Here is a 12,836-nt window from a genome sequence, read left to right on the forward strand (position 1 = left end):
GCAGATCGTCGACACATTGGATGACAGCAACCTGTCAAATATCCACGAAGAAGATGAAGCCCACAGAGAGCGGCCTGATGCCACACAAAAAGTGGTCCACCCGACTCCACAGAGAGGGTGGTCCATGCACCACGAAGAGTCCCTGACTCCACACAGAGAGCGATGAAAGACTCCACAGCGAGACCACTGCACGACTCCACAGCGAGCCCGTTGACAGACTCCACAATGGGAGCAACTGAAGACTCCAAAGAGCAGTCCATGCATGAACAAGACCATGAAGGTCTATCCACCTTATCTGAGCAACCAGCAGCAGACTATGAAAGTCTACCAAGCTCACGTGAACAACAGAAAGACTATGAAAAGCTACCCAGCTTATTTGAGCCACCAGAAGAAGACTATGAAAGTCTACCCAGCTCATTTAACCCTCAAAGAAGTGTCTATTTGGCAATCTATATATCTAAGAAACATGGCAAGACTGAAAAGAGACAGATCTCTATATGACTCCCTCTTTGCTAATATATCTTAAGATACCTGACATTCACGCAGACACGAAGATCATTAAAACATATATTGATGATAATACATCAAATTAGCCATTTGGCTGTAGGCAATTAACCAACAATAAGTGATAAGATAACAGAAGCAGTCCTTGACCGATTAGAAGATTTTATGTATAAAAAGAGGGGCATTTTGGCAGAGAGGTACATTCTCACTCTCCTGCAGGAGTGTGGGTCAAAGCTCTATTCTTCAAGCTTGCCTCGTCAAACAAGGACCGTCAATTGTAAGTGGTCGAAAACGAGGCTCCCGAATGGTATGTTGCCTCCCGGGTGCTCGGGTCAGAGATGTCTCCGATCGGCTGCAGGACATACTGAAGGGGGAGGGTGAACAGCCAGTTGTCGTGGTGCATATAGGCACCAACGATATAGGTTAAAAAAAAGGGATGAGGTCCTACAATCAGAATTTAGAGAGTTAGGAGATAAGTTAAAAAGTAGGACCTCAAAGGTAGTAATCTCAGGATTGCTACCAGTGCCACGGGACAGTTAAAGTAGAAATTCAAGAATAGTCAGAATGAATACGTGGCTTGAGAGATGGTGTAGGGGGGAGGGGGTTCAGATTTTTGGGACATTGGAACCGGTTCTGGGGGCGGTGGGACCATTACAAACCGGATGGTCTACACCTGGGCAGGACTGGAACCAATGACCTAGGGGGTGCTTTTGCTAACACTGTTTTAAACTAATGTGGCAGGGGGATGGGAACCAGATTAGGAAGTTAGAGGTCAGTAAAGAAGCAGCAATTAAAGCCAGTAAGGTATGAGACGATAAACTCAATGTGACTAAGGGGAAGAGTAGACAGGGAAGAGATGATGAATGCAAAGGTGGTCTGAGGTGCATTTGTTTTAATGCGAGAAGTGTAGCAGGTAAGGCAGATGAACATAGGGCTTGGATCAGTACTTGGGAATATGATGCCATTGGTATTACTGAGACTTGGTTCAGGGAAGGGCAGGACTGGCAACTGAATATCCCAGGGTATAGATGCTTCAGGAGGGATAGAGAGGGAGGTTGAAGGGGTGGAGGAGTTGCATTACTCATGAGAGATGATATCACAGCTGTGATTAAGGAGGGCACGATGGAGGATTCGAGCACTGAGGCAATATGGGTGGAGCTGAGAAATAGGAAGGGTGCAGTAACATTATTGGGACTTTACTACAGGCCTCCCAAAAGCGAGCATGAAGTAGAGGTACAAATATGCAGACAGATTATAGAAAAATGTAGGATCAATAGGGTGGTTGTGATGGGAGATTTTAACTTCCCCAACATTGAATGGGATTCGTGTCGTGTTGGAGGCGTAGATGGAGCAGAGTTTGTAAGGAGCATCCAGGAGAGTTTTTTAGAGCAGTATGTAAATAGTCCAACTCGGGAAGGGGCCATGCTGGACCTGGTATTGGGGAATGATCCTGGCCAGGTGGTTGATGTTTCAGTCGGTGATTACTTTGGGAATAGCGATCACGATTCCGTAAGTTTTAGAATACTCATGGACAAGGACAAGAGTGGTCCGAAAGGAAGAGTGCTAAATTGGGGAAAGGCAGAGTATAACAAAATTTGGCAGGAGCTAGGGAATGTGGATTGGGAGCAGCTGTTTAAGGGTAAATTCACATTTGAAATGTGGGAGTCTTTTAAGGAAAGGTTGATTAGAGTGCAGGACAGACATGTTCCTGTGAAAATGAAAGATAGAAATGGCAAGATTAGGGAACCATGGGTGACGGGTGAAATTGTGAGACTAGCTAAGATGAAAAAGGAAGCATACATAGGATTGAGGCAACTCAAAAGTGATGACGCTTTGGAGGAATATCGGGAATGTAGGACGAATCTCAAACGCGCAATAAAGAGGGCTAAAAGGGGTCATGAAATATCTTTGGCTAACAGGGTTAAGGAAAATCCCAAAGCATTTTATTCGTATGTAAGGAGCAAGGGGGTAACTAGAGAAAGAATTGGCCCACTTAAAGACAAAAAGGGAATTTATGCGTGGACTCAGAGGAAATGGGTGAGATTCTTAATGAGTACTTTGCATCGGTATTCACAAAGGAGAGGGACAAGACGGATGTTGAGGCTAGGGATGGATGTTTAAATACTCTCGGTCAAGTTGTCATACGGAAGGGGGAAGTTTTGGGTATTCTAAAAGACATTAAGGTGGACAAGTGCCCAGGACCGGATGGGATCTATCCCAGGTTACTGAGGGAAGCGAGGGTCGAAATAGCTGGGGCCTTAACAGATATCTTTGCAGCATCCTTGAGCACGGGTGAGGTCCCGTAGGACTGGAGAATTACTAATGTTGTCCCTTTGTTTAAGAAAGGTAGCAGGGATAATCCAGGGAATTATAGACCTGTGAGCTTGACGTCAGTGGGAGGCAAACTGTTGGAAAAGATACTGAGGGATAGGATCTATTCACATCTGGAAGAAAATATACTTATCAGTGATGGGCAGCATGGTTTTGTGCAGGGAAGGTCATGTCTTACAAACCTAATATAATTCTTTGAGGAAGTGACAAAGTTAATTGATGAGGGAAGGGCTGTAGATGTCGTATACATGGACTTTAGTAAGGCATTTGATAAGGTTTCCCATGGCAGGTTGATGGAAAAAGTGAAGTCGTATGGGGTTCAGGGTGTACTAGCTAGATGGATAAAGAACTGGCTGGGCAACAGGAGACAGAGATTAGTGGTGGAAGGGAGTGTCTCAAAATGGAGAAGGGTGACTAGTGGTGTTCCTCAGGGATCCGTGCTCGGACCACTGTTGTTTGTGATCTACATAAATGACCTGGAGGAAGGTATAGGTGGTCTGATTAGCAAGTTTGCAGATGATACTAAGATTGGTGGAGTTGCAGATAGCGAGGAGGACTGTCTGAGAATACAACAAAATATAGATAGATTGGAGAGTTGGGCAGAGAAATGGCAGATGGAGTTCATAGAACATAGAACAGTACAGCACGGAACAGGCCCTTCGGCCCTCGATGTTGTGCCGAGCAATGATCACCCTACTCAAACCCACGTATCCACCCTATACCCGTAACCCAACAACCCCCCCCCCCCCCCCCTTAACCTTACTTTTTAGGACACTACGGGCAATTTAGCATGGCCAATCCACCTAACCCGCACATCTTTGGACTGTGGGAGGAAACCGGAGCACCCGGAGGAAACCCACGCACACACGTGGAGGACGTGCAGACTCCACACAGACAGTGACCCAGCCGGGAATCGAACCTGGGACCCTGGAGCTGTGAAGCATTTATGTTAACCACCATGCTACCGTGCTGCCCCAATCCAGGCAAATGCGAGGTGATGCATTTTGGAAGATCAAATTCAAGAGCGGACTATATGGTCAATGGAAGGGTCCTGGGGAAAATTGATGTGCAGAGAGATCTGGGAGTTCAGGTCCATTATACCCTGAAGGTGGCAACGCAGGTCGATAGAGTGGTCAAGAAGGCATACGGCATGCTTGCCTTCATCGGACGGGGTATTGAGTACAAGAGTTGGCAGGTCATGTTACAGTTGTATAGGACTTTGGTTCGGCCACATTTGGAATACTGCATGCAGTTCTGGTCGCCACATTACCAGAAGGATGTGGATGCCTTGGAGAGGGTGCAGAGGAGGTTCACCAGAATGTTGCCTGGTATGGAAGGTGCTAGCTATGAAGAAAGGTTGAGTAGATTAGGATTGTTTTCATTGGAAAGCCGGAGGTTGAGGGGGGACCTGATTGAGGTCTACAAAATTATGAGAGGTATGGACAGGGTGGATAGCAACAAGCTTTTCCCAATTGTGGGGGTGACAGTTACAAGGGGTCACGATTTCAAAGCGAGAGGGGAAAAGTTTAAGGGAGATGTGCGTGGAAAGTTTTTTACGCAGAGGGTGGTGGGTGCCTGGAACGCTTTACCAGCGGAGGTGGTAGAGGCGGGCACGATAGCATCATTTAAGAAGCGTCTAGACAGGTATATGAATGGGCGGGAACAGAGGGAAGTAGACCTTGGTAAATTGGAGACAGGTTTAGAAAAAGTATCTTGATCGGCGCATGCTGGGAGGGTCGATGGGCCTGTTCCTGTGCTGTAATTTTCTTTGTTCTTTGTTCTTTGTCATGCTTTTGTAAGTATGTTTCTGTTAAACGTCTTAGAAATGTATTAGAAATTGATCGGAGATACTTTAGGATTGTCCATGTTATAGATATCACATTCTCTCAAGAGAAGTTAATGTGTTAGCAGATAACAAAGGACTGTTAATGGGTTTTCTATTATTAATAGATAACAAAGGACTGTTAATGGGTTTTTATATTATTAACATATAACTGAAGACTGTTAATCAATTTATATTTTTAACTCTGCAATTCTGTATGTATCTATTGGGAGTATTTTACAATAAAAATACTGCAATTAAAATTATACTGTGTAGATTTACTCTCAAAGTTTAATATCCTAGACCTCATTTAGGACGACGACAGAGGTAATGATTTAGTTATGAGTGACGTATCTGAACTTTTCCCATAAAAAGTAACTGAGATCCTGTTTAACTGTCTGAGACCCGGAAAAGCATTCTCCCTTCATGAGATCTATTTTGAGTCTTTGCAGAGAAACGGATTTCCCTCCTTTGGTGGGTTAACCTAGAGCATAGGTTATTAATAAAGTATTATCAGGTCCGGAATAACCTAAACCCGTCACAGTTGGTGCCCAAACATGAGGCAAGATTAATATCCTCATAAAAATATTAAATATTTAAAAATAATTTTTTGTATAAAAATAAGAGCAGAGAAAAAGCAGTATGATCCTGAAAATAGAAAGCTTTTGAACCTGTAAACATGGCAAATACTCCAAATGCAGGGAGAATATATAAAGTTGCCCAAGATATAAATAAAGTAATAAATGGAACTGCCCTTTTCCAAGTTGCAGACAATGAATTGTTTACCCTAAAAATGTGAAAATAAGGACGCATCCATAGAATTGCATGCCGCATGGTCGTTAAAGCAGAAGTCCCTCAAAGGGTTAACAGCAGCCAAAAGTTTTAGACGGCAGATTAAGTGCTTATCAGACAGGCTTTGCGATAACAGCTCCAGCAGCCTGTGCTGCAACCCAATACCTTTCTTTCGAGTCAGAGAAATTCCAGCGAAGTTAAGTTTTAAATTACATAAAGGAAACCAGTGGATTGCTGAGTTCTCCACCCTTTGATAAAAGTTAATTATTTTAGCAAGCAATTGATTGGAATTGCCAGAAGCTTAAGTTTGAATTACTTAAAGTAATGTTTGGCCGGGATTCTTCCCTACCCGGCGGGGCGGGGGGTCCCGGCATGTCGGAGTGGCGTGAACCACTCCAGCGTTGGGCCGCCCTAAAAGTGCGGACGTCTCCGCGCCATTAGGGGCCAAGCCCTCACATTGAGGGGCTAGGCCTGCGCCGGAGTGGTTTCCACTCCGCCGGCTGGCGTGAACGACCATGGTGAAGGCGGAAGAAAAAGAATGCCCCCACGGCACAGGCCCACCCACCAATCGGTGGGCCCCGATCCCCCGGGTTGAGATCGCCCCGCCCCTCAGGACCCCGGAGCCTGCCCGTGCCGCCAGTCCGACCGGTCAGGTAGGTGGTTTAATCCACGCCGGTGGGAGAGGCCTGTCAGCGGCGGGACTTCGGCCCATCGCGGGCCGGAGAATCGCCACGGGGGGGCCCGCCGCGATTCCCGCCCCCGCCGAATCTCAGGGGGGCGGAGAATTCGGAACACGGCAGGGGCGGGATTGACGCCGGCCCCGGGGGGTCGGAGAATCCCGCCCCAGATTTGTGAATTGATAGAAACTTAGTGACACCATTTTGAAAGTGGATAACTGGAGATGACAGTTGACTTTGCTATGGTATAAATCACCGCAGCTAACTTTCTCTTCACATATCTATGGAAACTCTTAGTCTCTGCCAAACCAGACAAGCTAATGGTAAAATGGCAAATTGATTATATTGGACCAGGTAAAAAACCTTATGGGTAAAAGAACCAATACATCTTGGTAGTGGTAGATTGTTGTCCCGCCTTTACCTGGTTAGTCCCCACTGCCCGCTGTTCATAACTCGCAACGACCACCGCACTCTCGTACTCACTGTTCCCTGTTACTGCATACATGCCGACCGAGGCTCAGCCTTCATTGGTAAGGGTTTCAGAAACATGTGTGAACGATCAGGTATACAATTGGAATTCAGTACTCCATACCATCCCAAATCTAGTGGGATGGTGGAGCGGAGGAATCAAGAAGTAAAGAGAGGCCTGGCAAAACTGATGATGATCAGTGGGCTAACCTGGTACCTGAGGTGCAAATGTGTCTTAATAAATGTGTCTTAATAACATGCCTTTAGCTAAGTTAGGCGTGCATCGAAATATTGCACCCTACCGTTTAATGTATGGGATACACATGAATATCCCTTGATCCCAATCCGGAGCCTGAGCCAGAGTTCGCGAAAGAACTGAGATCGCTATTTTCTGTAACACCTAAAGTGACAATTCCTCCACCGGACAGTTGGATGCCCCAAGTAGGTGAGTGGGTCCAGGAGAAAAAACAGTCAAATAAATCAGGCTTAAGAGCTAAATGGAAACCCCCTTGTGTCATCGCGCAGGTACTCAATGAGAAAACTGTGATGATTGAAGCAGGAAGAGGGGACCGAACCACTCAGAGAACAGTATCTGTGGATAATTTAAAGCCAGCACCCAGGTACTTTGAACCTTAAAAGAAATGGATCATGACTATCCATATTTAGGTCTGCATGGACATTCTATAGAACGAACTCCTCCCCAAATTAATGATGAATTAAAAGAAACTAAACAATCTAAAGGCAGCGCCTCATGAGCGGCATAAAACATGCCGTACCCTCAGAAGGTGGTTTAATAAGAAAGGATGTCAAAATTTTTGTCGACATTGTCCACTAATGTTACTTTTTATGCTAGTTACCATAGCTTTAATTGTATGGACAGTAGTAATCGTGATAGGGAATGAAAACCTCCAACAAACAGTTTTTCTAGGTGAAGAACCCCAGGCCCTGACACAATTAGCTTCAGGCCAAACTATTCAAAGAGTTGCGCAATCCGCACCTCATAAATTGGACTATACAAAATTTTCCATTCCCGACGGAAATATATGGACACCAGTCCTGAAACCAACCTGTCTTTCACCAGAAAAGATTCTCGTTCCACTAAATATAATTGTCAATTTTGGAAAATTGATAGATAATCACCAAATAATTTCCAATGACGGCCAGATTTTCCTAATGAAGGAATTAGAGGAAATTATGAAGTTTCTAAAAGAATCCTCTCCAGAAATATCCTATGATATGATAGATCCATCTCTCACAGATCTCCAGGAACACCTTTTGGATCAGCATAGACATTGCTATTTCATAGAATGGACAGGAATCAAAAAGATAGAGCCATCTCTCGGCTCTCATTTTAAATTCTCTCATTATACACCTGTACTAGGTGACTATAAAGGCCATGTCATAGGACATGATTACTCCATCAAGCTCTATTATCACAACTTAGTATATGATTGGTCAATCCCAGCCTGGAATCAGGTAATGTTTGGAATAACGGGCAGCACGGTGGCACAGTGGGTTAGCACTGCGGCCTCACGGCGCTGAGGTCCCAGGTTCGATCCCGGCTCTGGGTCACTGTCCGTGTGGAGTTTGCACATTCTCCCCGTGTTTGCGTGGGTTTCGCCCCCACAACCCAAAAATGTGCAAGCTAGGTGGATTGGCCACTCTAAATTGCCCCTTAATTGGAAAAATGATTGGGTACACTAAATTTATAAAAAATAAAAAAAATAAAAAAATATTTGGAGTAACACCTTCAGAATTTAAATTTAAAAAACAAATGTACTCAAAAATCCTAGCAACGTCACTATAGTTTGTTCATCTTTACTATATGACGGCTGATACTATCAATCAGGAGAACCAGATAAAAAATGGGAAGAAAACATTTCATAATGCCGGGATCAAGGTGGTTAAGAAACAAATGACACTAATTTTACGGGAATACTTAAAAGAGAATGTTATTCCTCCTGGCTCACAGATCCAGTTGAGACGCATCAAAAGATTAGTAATCACAGCAACCAGCAGGATGAAACCACCCACATGTCTCTGTTCTGCACCTTGGGACCACACTATCGAAGCACACTCCAGAAATGTCACTGTGACAAACCTGGATGGCTGTCTAGCGAAGATGCTCGAAGTATGGCATGGGTATCTAATAACTTTTCCATTTATGATTCGAAACCTCCTAATTATTCTAGTCATGTCATTCAAGCCGTCTACTCCATAGAATGGTATTTTAAACAGAATCTCTCAGTCAAAAGGACAGATTTGTTTAAAAATCTTCTTGTATTACTCCCTGAGCTAATCTATCGAAATCTTAAAGTAAATTATACCGTTAGACTGCGAGGATACTTACGCAGCTATCCTAACTGTGGAAATAGTACCTTGCCAATCAATAGTACGCAGGAATCTTCTCTGATTTCTCTACTTGAGGCTCCACCACCTTTAAGGGTCAAAATGAAAAATGACACTTGGCAGAATTTTGGCACCCCTAAATCGAAGAAACCAAAAACACCGTATTTGGTTCCACGCTCCGCCCATCAAGACGGAGACTGATGAGTGTACTGTTAAAAAACACTAAACTTCTAACCTCAGCTACCTCAGTCGTACAAGCCTTAGGAATTTTCTCGCAGTGGTTAAGTGGGAATCTAAAAAACATATCTTCATATGTCACTATAATGGCGAGTCTGACTACAGACTCACTGGTAGTACTTCGGGATCAAATATTGGCAAATAATGATTTTGTTAAAGCAAACCATATGACCCAAAGCAATCAAAAATGCCCTACATCAAATAGTTAGAGGAGAGCTTCCAGATCCTCTTGTTTCCGCCATATTTAAATATCTCTCGACTATTCGTCAGTTGAAGGGATTGCAGAAATCCACTTCTAGAGTCATGTTTCTCAGAGTGAGCGAAATTGAACAGCATAAACCTGACAAGAGTTGATACTCTGTGGTGGTTAAAATATAGAGTATGGAGAATTTCTTTAATAGTGTCCGTGCCAAGTTTACAACCGGACAAATGTTATTTACGAATTTATAATCATGTCCAACTCGGACAAATTGCTTCCACAGGAAATTTACAAGCACATGTACGAGTTCATAAGAACATAAAAACATAAGAACTAGGAGCAGGAGTAGGCCATCTGGCCCCTCGAGCCTGCTCCGCCATTCAATGAGATCATGGCTGATCTTTTGTGGACTCAGCTCCACTTTCCGGCCCGAACACCATCATCCTTAATCCCTTTATTCTTCAAAAAACTATCTATCTTTACCTTAAAAACATATAATGAAGGAGCCTCAACTGCTTCACTGGGCAAGGAATTCCATAGATTCACAACCCTTTGGGTGAAGAAGTTCCTCCTAAACTCAGTCCTAAATCTACTTCCCCTTATTTTGAGGCTATGTCCCCTAGTTCTGCTTTCACCCGCCAGTGGAAACAACCTGCCCGCATCTATCCTATCTATTCCCTTCATAATTTTAAATGTTTCTATAAGATCCCCCCTCATCCTTCTAAATTCCACCGAGTACAGTCCCAGTCTACTCAACCTCTCCTCAAAATCCAACCCCTTCAGCTCTGGGATTCGTCAAACTTCAACATGACTCACTGGTACCATGATGTGATAGGCTGGGTCTGCGAGGACTGCGTTTACTGTAGCAGTGAGAGAGACAGGCTTCCAACACTTGAAGAACTGCAACTCTATTTTATTGAACTCTTAACTATCATACATACTTAAACTGTGGGTTGACACTATGGTGATTTGACTGGTGACCTGAGGCTAACCTGACCAGACTATCTTACTACCACATGGTGGATGTTCTAGTTGTTGCTCACGGGCTCTGACTGTCTCAGAGGTTGCATCCCAAGAGAGCAGGAAAACTAGTGCCCTCTGGCTTTGTAGTGGCCGTGTCCTGTCTGGTGATTGGCTGCTGTGTTCTGTGTGTTCATTGGTCACCCTGTGTGTCAATCAATGCCTGTCTGTGCACCATCATATACTTGTGTGTATATTATGACATCTCCCCCCCTTTAAAAAAACGTGTATATGTCAATAAATAGTGAGTGTGTGTAGGATCCTGAGTATGTGAGCGTATTTACATGAGTAGGAGCCTGACTATATACAAAGTACGTGAACGTATTTACATGGGAAGGTGTCTAGTGCAGATAGAGGGCATACAACAAATTAGGAAGAAACAATATGTACAGATGTGTAAACGGATCACAAGGCAATGCAACATTCAGTCTATAAGTTCAGTCTTTGTGGAGGGCGATGAATTCTGGTTGACCGCCTCAAGGGTGAGTCAGGGGCCGCCGGCACTGGAACGGGCAGAGCTGCCTATGATGTAGAGGGTGGTAAAAGAAATGTGAGATCGATGACCTCGTGGAAGGGTGCATCCTGAGGAATCAGCAGACGAGACGGCACATCACAATCAGGTGGCGAGCGTGGAAGCAGCCTCAGTGCCCGCCAATTACGCTGAAGAAAAGAGGCATCATGCATGCGAATGAGAAATGATCTGGGGGCCACTTGCTTGACCACCACAGCTGTGGCAGACCAGCCACCATCAGGTAGCTGAACACTAACTCGGTCAGCAGGGACCAGAGCAGGGAGATCTGTGGCATGGGCGTCGTACGCCGACTTGCATTGGGCCCAAGACTGTTGCATCCTCTGTAGGACCGGAAAATTGTCAAGGTCTGGGATGTGGATAGCCGGCATCGTCGTCCGTAGTGTGCGGTTCATTAGCAGCTGTGCTGGGGACAGGCCAGCAGCCCAAGGAGCCGCGCTGTAGGCTAGCAGCGCTAGGTTAAAATCTGAACCCGAGTCAGCAGCTTTGCACAACAATATTTTAACAATGTGGACCCCGTTTTCAGCTTTCCCATTCGACTGGGGGTAGTGGGGCCTTGAAGTGACATGCGTAAAATTGTACTGCCGGGCAAAATCCGTCCACTCCTGACTGAAGAAGCACGGGCCATTATCAGTCATGACTGTAAGTGGAATGCCATGATGGGCAAAGGTCTCTTTGCATGCCTTGATCACTGTTGCTGATGTGAGGTCATTCAGTCTGACCACCGCGGGGTAGTTAGAAAAATAGTTCACGAGGAGGACATAGTCCCAGCCCTTTGCATGAAAGAGATCAATGCCAACCTTGGTCCATGGGGAGGACACCAGTTCATGCGGCTGCAAAGTCTCTTTCGGCTGAGCCGGCTAGAACCGTTGGCACGTAGGGCAATTGAGGACAGTGTTGGCAATGTCCTGACTGATGCAAGGCCAATATACTGTCTCTCGGGTGCGACGGAGACACTTTTCAACCCCCAGGTGACCCTTGTGGAGTTGGTCGAGGACGAGCTCTCGCATACTCTGTGGGATTACTATCCTGTCCAGTTTCATTAGTATGCCATCGACTACTGCCTTATATTATAGAACTGTGGGCACTGGCCCTTTTGCCAACCATCCATGAGATGACGCATGACCCGCTGGAGTAAAGGATCCCTGGTCGTTTCCTGATGCATCTTCATGACCCTTTCATCAGTGGCCGGGAAGTTGGATGCACAGAACTTGACCTGAGCGTCAATCTGGCAGACGAAGTCCGCCTACTCGCACGGCGTGGTGCTGGATCTAGAGAATGTGTCGGCCACAATGAGCTCCTTACCTGTGGTGTAGACCAGGTTGAAATCGTAGCGTCGGAGTTTGAGGAGGATACGTTGTAGGCGTGGTGTCATATCATTGACGTCCTTCTGGATGATGTGATCCAATGGCCTGTGGTCAGTCTCGACCGTGAATTTGGGGATGCCATACACGTAATCATGAAATTTGTGAATCCCCGTGAGGAGGCCCAGGCCCTCTTTTTCGATTTGAGCATATCGCTGCTCAGTAGGTGTCATGGCTCGAGATGCATATGCGACTGGGGCCCAGGAGGAGGATTCGTCCCGCTGGAGGAGTACTGCCCCAATGCCAGACTGGCTCACGTCGGTGGAGATCTTCGTCTCCTTGGCAGGGTCAAAAAACGGCAGTACCGGGGCCTTGGTGAGTTTCGCCCTGAGCTCACGCCACTCTCGCTCATGAGCGGGGAGCCACTGGCAGTCGATGGTTTTTTTAACAAGATTGCGAAGAGCTGTGGTGCGAGATGCAAGGTTGGGGATAAACTTCCCAAGGAAGTTGAACATCCCTAGGAAGCGGAGGACCGCCTTCTTGTCCTCCGGTGTCTTCATAGTGTTGATCGTCGACACCTTGTCTGCATCTGGCTGCACACCGA

The sequence above is a fragment of the Scyliorhinus canicula genome, chromosome 7 (genome assembly GCF_902713615.1).
Source record: "Scyliorhinus canicula chromosome 7, sScyCan1.1, whole genome shotgun sequence".
NCBI classification, from domain to species: domain Eukaryota; kingdom Metazoa; phylum Chordata; class Chondrichthyes; order Carcharhiniformes; family Scyliorhinidae; genus Scyliorhinus; species Scyliorhinus canicula.